Source organism: Ailuropoda melanoleuca, chromosome 13 (genome assembly GCF_002007445.2).
Source record: "Ailuropoda melanoleuca isolate Jingjing chromosome 13, ASM200744v2, whole genome shotgun sequence".
Taxonomy (NCBI): domain Eukaryota; kingdom Metazoa; phylum Chordata; class Mammalia; order Carnivora; family Ursidae; genus Ailuropoda; species Ailuropoda melanoleuca.
The window spans coordinates 60,214,139-60,223,652 of NC_048230.1; the positions used below are offsets into that span (position 1 = coordinate 60,214,139).

General features: G+C 45.1%; 1 long non-coding RNA gene across 1 annotated transcript; it reads right to left on the reverse strand.

Annotated features, from left to right (window-relative positions):
- Positions 1 to 8,067: 8,067 nt before the first annotated feature.
- On the reverse strand, positions 8,068 to 9,275 carry LOC105236782. The gene is made up of 4 exons (XR_002142280.2): positions 9,139 to 9,275; positions 8,870 to 9,028; positions 8,473 to 8,516; positions 8,068 to 8,274 (listed from the first exon to the last, which is right to left on the reverse strand). It is a non-coding gene; the product is annotated as an uncharacterized LOC105236782 (long non-coding RNA).
- Between the last annotated feature and the right edge of the window lie 239 nt (positions 9,276 to 9,514).

Below are 9,514 nucleotides of genomic sequence, written 5' to 3' on the forward strand. Positions count from 1 at the left end.
GGAAATTTCTAAAATCGCGAGAGACTTATTTGCACAGAATTATACAAATAGATATAAAATTTTGGGTGAAATAAGTAATTTCCTAGGAAAGTACCATGTAACAATTTTCCCCCCAATAGAGATAGAAGGTGAAAGTAGACCGATTTCTCTAGAAGAAACAGAGACCATTGAAAAACCACCCCCTCTGGTTCCACTGGGGCTGCTCTCAAGCCTTCAAAGGACATGACACATTAAATCCAATGTCACTTAAACTACTATTGCAAAGTATAGAAAAAAGAATTTTCCCAGGTCTTTTTATGAAGTAAGTATAAAATTGACACCCAAGCCTGGCATAAGTTACATAAAAAGAGAAAGCTACACATCAATTTCACTAATGAATGTCAGTTCAAAAGTCAGAAATAAAATATGACTAAAGAGAATACAATAGCATATTTAAAAAGTTAAGACATCATGACCAAACGAGGGTTTTTTCCCCCTGAGGAATACAAGATGGCTAAGCATTAGGAAATCCTTAATATAACATATATAAAAAACATATTTAAGGAGAAAAACAATGATAGGATTCATTCTTATAAATGCTGAAAAGACCTTCCAAAAAGTAAACTCACTCTCATTTATTATTTTTAAAAAATGTATACACATTTGATACACTAAAAAATTGACCAATACCTTCTTCATGGAGAAACACAAAGCCTTTTCCATTAAAGTTAAGAAGAAAGATATCCACTAACTCCTCTACTATCTCATATTATACTGGAAGAAGTAGCCAGTGTATTGTACAGGATTTTAAAAATTAGACACATACAAATTAGTAATAAATGATTAAAATTATCTTTGGAGATGACATGGTAGTGTATCTATCAAAACCAAGAGTCCATGCTACACCTAACATAGAATTTTGTATTAACATTTGAAAATCATTGCTCTTCTTACATGTAAACAAGAAGTTAGGAGATTTAACGTGAGGGAACATTTCATTTACAATACAACAAAAAATTTAAACACTAGAAACACACGCCATAAGGAATAACCAAAATTTTAAAACATTTCTGAAATACTCAGAAGCATTCTTAAATTAGAAGACATCTCTTGTCTTTGGATGGAATGATCGCAGCATAATAAAAAAGTTAAATTTCTTCAAGTTAATTTAACATGACCGCAATAAAAGTACAAGTTGGGTTTTTTTTCCTCCCCCAGGGCTTAGAAGAGTTGATTCCAAACTTCATATGAAAAGCAAACAAGCAGGAATAGCTAGGAAATCCCTGAAAAAGAAAAGCATCAGAACGGACTCGCCTTACTGTATGTTAAAAGATACCGTAGTGCCTCTAGAGTGAAAGCAGCATGGTACTGGTATACGAATAGACAAATCAAAGGAACAAAATAAAACAAAATAAAAGGTTCAAGAATAGCATCAGCTCCAAATGGAAATATAACACATGAGAAATATATACTTTGTAACAAATGATATTAAGAAAGCCATAATAATTTTTTAATGCATGGCAAAAAAGAAAAGAAATTATAGTCAAAATCAAAAGACAGGAAAAATTGGGGGAAATATTCTCAGCTAATATCATAGAAAATCTGTATCATAGAAAACAGCTGATCTCCCTCATATGTAAAGAGCTTTTGAAAATAAAGAAGAAATAAAGAAGAAAACTATCAAAAACCCAAGAGGAATGTGAGTAAAACAAAGGAATAGAAAATTCACAGGAAAAATTAAAAATGGCTCCTGAAGTAAGGAAAAAATAAATATCAATCTCTCCTATAAGAAAACAGTACATTGAAATTGCGCTCTGATACCCTTTTCTACCAGACTTGCAAAGATCTTAAAGTTTAACAACTCCATTGGCACAGCTGTGAAGAAACAGTCTTCCTCAGACATAGCCGGTAGGAATCCAAAATAATGCTGTCCCTGGGGATGGGAATTTTGTAGTGTTTAACCAAATCCTGTGTCTATCCTGTCAGCAGTCACATTCTAGGAATCTACCCTGAGGACATATGTCAACAATCATGCTAACATAATTTGTGACATTTGCAATAGCAAAAGACTGCTTATTAATGTAAGACTAGGAAATGAGATAAATAAACATATGACATATCCGCACAATATAATATTGTAACATCATTTTTAAAAAATCGAGTGAAGGTCACTATGAGCTGAGATGAAGTAATTGTCAGTTATACTGGTATGTATGTAGTAAGCTATCCTTCACACAAGAAACAAATGCAAATAAGAATATATATATACATGATGAAAATGTAAGAAGGATAAATTAAAAAAATAATAAAATTGTTACCTATAAGGCTTGGGTGGAAGTGAAATGAAGGGCATAGGGACAGGAAAAAACTGCTATAACTATGGCCTCTTATACAATTTTGATTTTTCACCCCCAGCTTTATTGAGACATCATTAACACGTAGCGTTGTGTAAGTTTAAGGTGTACAATATGACGACTGGATGCATGTATATGTTGTAAAATGTTTCCCACAATAGCACTAGTTAGCACATCCTTTATCTCAAATAGTTACCATTTTGTTGTCATTGTTATAGCGAGAACATTAAAGCACTTCTCTCCTCGCAACTTTCAAGTATATGATACGGTTTTGTGAACTACAGTCACCAGGCTGTATAGTGATCCCCGGAAGCTAACTCATCTTTTCTTTCCAAACTTAGTTATCTCATGGCTGTTTGTACTCGTTGGTTTGTACTCTTTGGCTTGTACTCTTTGGCGAGCTCCCTTTTGCCCCTCCCTGCAGGCCTGACTACCACTGTTCTAATCTCTGTTTCTATAAATTTGATGTTTTCAGATTCCATACATAAGTGAGATTGGACAGTATTTGTCTTTCTCTCTCTGGCTTATTTCAGTTAGCATAATGCCCTCTAGGTCCATCCATGTTATCACAAATAGCAAGATCTCCTTCTCTTTTAATGGCCAAATAATATTCCATTGTATACATGTACCACATTTTCTTCAACCGTTCAACTGTCAGTGGACACTCAGGTTGTTTCCATGTCTCGGCTACAGTGAATAATGCAGCAGTGAACACAGGAATGCAGATATCTTTTTGAGATAGTAAGTCAATCTCCTTTGGCTATATACCCAGAAGCGAGATTGCTGGATCATGTGGCAGTTTTGTTTTTAATCCTTTTAGGACTCCTCATAGAGTGCTCCATAGTGGCTGTACCAATTTACATTCCCACCAACAGAGCACAAGGGCTCCCTTTGCTCTCCATCTTGCCAACATCTGTTCTCTTTTATTTTTTTGATGATAGCCATTCTATCAGGCGTGAGGTTGTATCTCACTGTGTCTTTGATTTGCATTTCCATGTTGGTTAGTGATGCTGAGTACATTTTCATGTACCTGCTGGCCACTTCTATGTCTTCTTCGGCAAAAAGTCTATTGCAGTTGTCTGGTTTCTTTTTTTCTGCTATTGCGTTATAGGAATTCTTTATATATTTTGGATATTAACCCCCTTATCAGATATATGGTTTACAAATATTTCCTCCCATCCTGTAGGTTGCTTTTTCATTTTGTTGATTATGAATTCTGCCACGCAGAAGTGTTTTAGTTTGCTGTAGTCCCACTTTTTGATTTTTGATTTCATGCTGCTGGTGTTGTAGTAAAAAAAAAAAAATCATTGCTAAGACCAATGTTGAGAAACTTTTTCCATATAGTTTGTTCTAGTAATTTTAGTTTCAGGTCTTATGTTTAAGGTTCATTTCAAGCTAATTTCTGTGAGTGGTGCAGATCAGGGTCCGATTTCATTCTTTTGCATCTGGATATTCAGTTTTCCCAACACCATTTATTGAAAAGATTACCCTCACCCCACTGAGTATTCTTGGCTGCCCTGTTAAACATTAGTCAACCATATATGCAAGCATCCATTTCTGGGCTGTCATTCCATTGGTTCATGTGTCCACCTTCACACCAGTAATACATTCTTTTCTTCTATGCTCAAAGGGGCTTGAACTCATGACCCTGAGATCAAGAGTCGCACATTTCACCAACTAAGCCAGCCAGGTGCCCTAGGAATATGCTCTTTTTATCCCTATGGCTTTTTATCCCTCTTCTGCAGAAGAGTCTGAAATCGGGAGGAGTGATGCTCCCAGCTTTGTTCTTTCTCAAGATTCTTTGATGCTTCGGGGCCTTTCATGCTTCTGTAGGAATCTTAGGGTTGTTTTTTCCATGTCTGTGAAAAATGCCATTGGAGTTTTGATAGACGTTGCATTGAATCTGTAGATGGCCTTGGGGAGTATGGACATCTTAACAATATTAACCCTTCCAACCCATGAACGCAAGATATCTTAACGTTTATTTGTGTCTTCTTCAATCTCTTCCCTCAGCGTCTTGTAGTTTGCAATGTACGGATCTTTCACCTCCTTGGTCAAATTTACTTCTAAGCCCCTCTGCTCCTCATCCGTGACACACTCCACATGCTTTTGCAGGGAGACCACACATGCAGATGTCTTGTCACTCACTTCCTCCACCCAGCCACCCGACCAATGAAGCTGGATATGAAGAAGCAGCACGTTCACTTATTCCTTTTCTAATCAATAGGCACTTCCAGAGTGTCTACTGTATGCAAGTCCTATCCTGGCTGCTAGGGATACACAGATGAATCAGGCCAAATCTGAACCCAAAGGAGGTCCTGGTGATAAATCCATGTCTTCATTGGGGAGCTTTAGAAGTTTTCAGGCTGAGTGGGGAGAGAATTCAGAGACCACATACACAGGGCTTAGGCTGTGCAGAGAAGAGCAGGTCAGAGCTATAGCACTGAACCAGCCAGGTGACCTCCAGGTCCACAGGCACCCCCAGTCGCCAGTCCCCAACATCACTTTAGGCCAGGCAGAGATGGAGAATGGTGGTGGCAGAGTTAAATGAGCACTGTTCATGAGGTCAGGATCCCGAGTTCAAATCCTAGCTTTTTACTGCATCAGGGCCTTAGTTTTCCCATCTGTAAAATGTGGCCATTGGACCCATCCAATCTGGTGGTCCTTTTGGGTTTGACCCTTGGTATCAAGCTAGAGTCCATTCAACCTGGAGAATAACCGTAGCAACAGCCCTCCAAGTACAAGTGCTTTACAGCACACAAATTCCCTGGCCCGCACCACTATTGCTCTAAAGGACATGATTACGTCCACCTTAGTAGTGAAGAAACTGAGTGTCACTGAGTGGCAGACAGGTACTGCCCCTGCCTGAGGCAATAAGCAAGTCCGAGGCAAAGCTGACATTGAAACCTAGTCTCCTGAGCCCAGCAACAGGGCTGCTCCTCTGAGCTCCTCCCAGCTTCTCCCTCCCAGGGCCCAGCGGAGAGAGACCAGGCACAGGAGCACTGGCAGGGGAGGCCCCTAGGCTCTGTGCCTGGAAGACAGCAGGAGGCGGTGGGGAAAGGCAGAGGTTCTGCCAGCTGTGACACGGGAGGCAGCCCCCTGCCAAGGAGGGCAGAGGGTCAGTGGATTTAGGCCGCATTAGGGGAGGGGGATGACCAGGGGGTCCTCCAGCTGAGCCTAGCTCATCTTACCTTCCTCCGGGACCACACACTGTTCCCTGCTCTTGCCCTTGTCCCGCTTCAGGCTGTGTCAGCCCAGAACATGCTTTTTGCAAAAGTTTGGAAGGTTGAGCATCCTACACGTGCCTTTCGCCCCGAAGACTTCCCAGGCTTCACCTGAACTAGAGAGAGCAGGTCCAGAGCTCAAGACCCTCCTGCTGTCCAGGACCCCAGGACGCCTTGCCGGGCTCCAGAGAGGCCAACCCCTCTGCCCTGCCTCCAGGGCCCAAACAGGCTGATGGGGCTCAGAAAAGGAGGCCTGATTCCTTTAATCCAGTGGGCCCCCTGGTGGACTGACTGGTAGCTGACCCTCAGTCAAGAGCCACCAGTAAGATTCACAAAGTTGACAGCGGCAGGGGCCTAGCTAGGCCTTGTCCTTAGCCAGATGCAGAGGGAGCCCTGCAGCACCCCCAACGTTCTCTGTCCTCAGTCTCAGCCTTTGCCCCTTCCTTGTAGATGGGACCTTCTCACCCAGGTTCAGAACATTCGTGGGATTCCTGCATCTTATTCAACAAGTGCTAGGCCAGCATGGCTTCTTCTCTGAGCATGGCTGGTCATCCTGGCACGAACCCGAGGCCTGACCGTCGTGGCACCCATTGGGGGTCATGGGGGAGCAGGCTCTAGCTTTCTCTTCCTCTGAAGAGAGACAACACGGACAAGGAAGGAGTGCATGTGACAAATGCCCAAGAGACCATCTTCTCAGAAAATGAAAGGAGTCCCCAGAAGCAAGAAGGAAGGTAGTGGTGGTGGGGGCATTCATGGCCCAGACACGGGCGAGGGGAGAGTGCCAGGCACAGCCTCATAGGTGGGCGGTGAGAGTCACTGGCCCAGGAGGGAACACATATGGTTCACGTTCAGGTGTTCCTGGCCCGGGGAAAGACAGACATGCAGAACAAGGACTGACAGAAACAGAGAGAGGGAGAAAATAAGGACAAACATCTGGAAACATGATGAAGACTGAGTGTTAGAAACAGAAGGATAGGCAGACAGATGGACAGAGAGAGAGTAAGATACAGTAATAAAAATTAAAATGAGCCAGAACTTAAAAGAAATCCAGATAGCTATTGAGAGGGAACGAGGTGAGGAGTAAGGGCACTAGGAGGTGGAGACCATGAAAGTGAGGTGAAGGACAACAGAGAGACAGAGGGAATATGGCGGACAGAGCTGTTTAGTCAAGGGATGATTTCAGGTAATCCACACACGCTCTCAGATGGAGTCCTCACCAAGACCCTGCCCAGGGTTTGTCTGAGTGCCTTTTCCTGCCATGCTCAATGGAAGGACTTGATTGAACTCCTGCCTTAGGAAAGGAAGAGGAGGCTACCCCCAAGCTAGCCAGGAGCCCTGCCATCTCTGACCTATTATTCAGAGACATGCGGGACTCCCGTGGTAGGTGACATCCATTCAGGCACTCCCTGTCAGCATGGCTGACACTTTCTGTATCGCCCTGTCTTCTGAGACTTCCTCCACCCTGCCCTCCTCTTCCACAGCAGGCACCCTGCCCCGTGGCCTGGTGGCTCGCTCTCCTCATCTTGTCTCCCAGGCATTTCCTCCAATAAACTCTTGATCTAATCTCGTCTTGACATCTGCTTTTCAGAGGCTCTGAAGAACACATGCATCTATTTGTTTGGGCTTGAATTATTCAGGCAGCGAACGAAAACAATGTGGGGAGGCAGAAGCAGTTTCGGAAAAGAGAGAACACGTTTTTCTCTGATACATCACTGTCGAATGAAGATGGTAATTAGATTCCATTAGAAACATTAAAAAGAGGTCCCCACTTTATTTAAATGACTATATTCAGCACATACCTAAAATTTTAGACCTTGTGGTCATGTTAACTGTGATGAAAAATATTCAACGTCAACTTAAAACCTTCTAGGCCATAGTAGCTTTACAAAAATTGGTTTCAGATGTATGTGTCAAGGAAAAATACATTTTTTGAAGACCATTCTCCCAGGCCTGAAACCCTTGCGTGACCCCTAATCAAGACTGAATCACATAGCAGAAGGTGCAAAAATACAAGGCTAAACAACAGTTCAGTTTTAGGTCAATCAGGGGCTAAACGCCCAAACGAAGACTCAAGGTAGCTAACCTGGGTCACAGCCTTTCCTTTTCCTGCTTGATGATGGGTCTATATTTTAGACCCTACAGTAGCTTAGAACTAAGGCATGGCCTGCTCCATTTCCAGCCCTAAATTCCAGACCTGGCTCTGGATCTTTCTAGTCCAACAAGTGGAAAGGCTGCCAGCAGCTGTACCAGACACAATGTAGCCAAAAGCCTTCCTCCTCCATCTCCGGGTAATGTGTGCACCTTTCATGGGATCCACACTCAGAGGACAGGACTCAAAAATGCCCCTGGAATCTGACCAACAGAAAATCCGAGGGTCAGGAGACATTGAAAGAAAGAAACATACCAGAAAAAGAGAAATGCAACAACCGACCAAAATTAAATGTGAAACAGTAACCTCAAACTCTCTAAAGGATCCCCCCAAAAAGCTGAAGACAGTGAAACCAGGGTGGGTGGCTATCCAACAGGCTTAGGTTTTCATGTAGTTTTAAATACATAACACTTTATTGCTTTGTGTTGTTTTCATGTTAATAAGCATTTAACTCCTGATAAAAGGAAGCTTGGGGAGTAAGGAGAGCTTGGAGGAACCGGGGATCAGTTATCCGAGTCTGAGCCTGTCTGACGGATCTTCTCAGGTCTGGTTAAGACGAGGTTTCTCCCTGGGGAGAGACGAGGGAATCAGAGATGTGGGAAGGTGCCAACGGTGGGAGGGATAGACAGGACCCCCCGTGATCCGTATGCTCCTGGGTTCTCTCCTCCTGGGAGCATGGGGATGATGCACTGTCCAGGAATCAGAGCCGGGGACAGGGAATTCTAGAAGAGCCATCCTAAGGAATTAGAACCTTACAATCCCTTACCTCACATGTTAAACGTGGAGAGGAAAGTGGCTCATGATTACAAACTGTAAGGAAAAAAAAACAATGGCAATTGAAAATAGTCATCATCAGCCTTCAACAACGGTCGAGGGGCTTGCCGATGATCTTGTCCGATGGGCCCTGTCATTCAGAAGAAAGGAGGGGCGCCCACGGCGGGAAATGGAACCGTGCCTTTTTGAGGAAGGGGTCTTGGGCCTCCCTCCCTACGGCCCCGACCCACGGGCCAAACGTCAAGGCAGACCCCCTTGGTAAAGCTCTGATCTCAAAGATTTCGAAAAGCCCTGAGAGTTCCCGACTCCCTCCGAGACGCCTTGTTCTTCTGGAACCTTCCCGGGGCACCGCCGAGAGAGAGCGGCCGACGGGGGAGGGAGGCGCTCACCTCACTCCAAGCTGAGCCACGGCTCCATACACTGATGCCTGCAGTTGTAGAAGCAACACTTCTTGTCCCCCTTGCACCCTCTGTCGCGGCGGCACAGGGGTAAGAGGATGAAAGGGCACCTGAGTAAAAACTCTGGGCAGTATCCGGGCTTCTTCACAGCTGAGGACAAATGGCACAGCGTGAGCCGGGGGCGGCGTCGCGGCCAGGCAGCGGGGCCGCCCCCACGAAAGTCCCCCACCCCCGCCACGCGCCGGCCCGGCGACACGCACCCTTCTGCCGCCCCTGCCTCCCGGGCCGCGCCGTGTGGAGGCCGAGGAGGAGTAGCAGGAGGACGGCAGCGAGCGCGGACCGACCGAGCAGCTTCATGGCGCAGCCGAGCGTGTGCGCAATGTGCGCCGGGGTTCTCGGCTTATACCGCCTCTGGCGGGGGCCCGCCGGCAGGGGGAGCTGTGGTTCCCGGGGTCCGGGGTCGCAGGTGCCTCCCTCGGACCTGGGAAGAGCGGCGGTTTCCCTCCCGCCACCCCCCAGGCGAGGCCAGGCAGTAACCCCTCGGTAACTGCCGAGAGCCCGCGACGGCTCCCCCTTTTTCGGGGGTGGGGTGGGGGGTCAGGGCTGGCCTGGCCCTTAATGCTTCTTGCTTCAGGG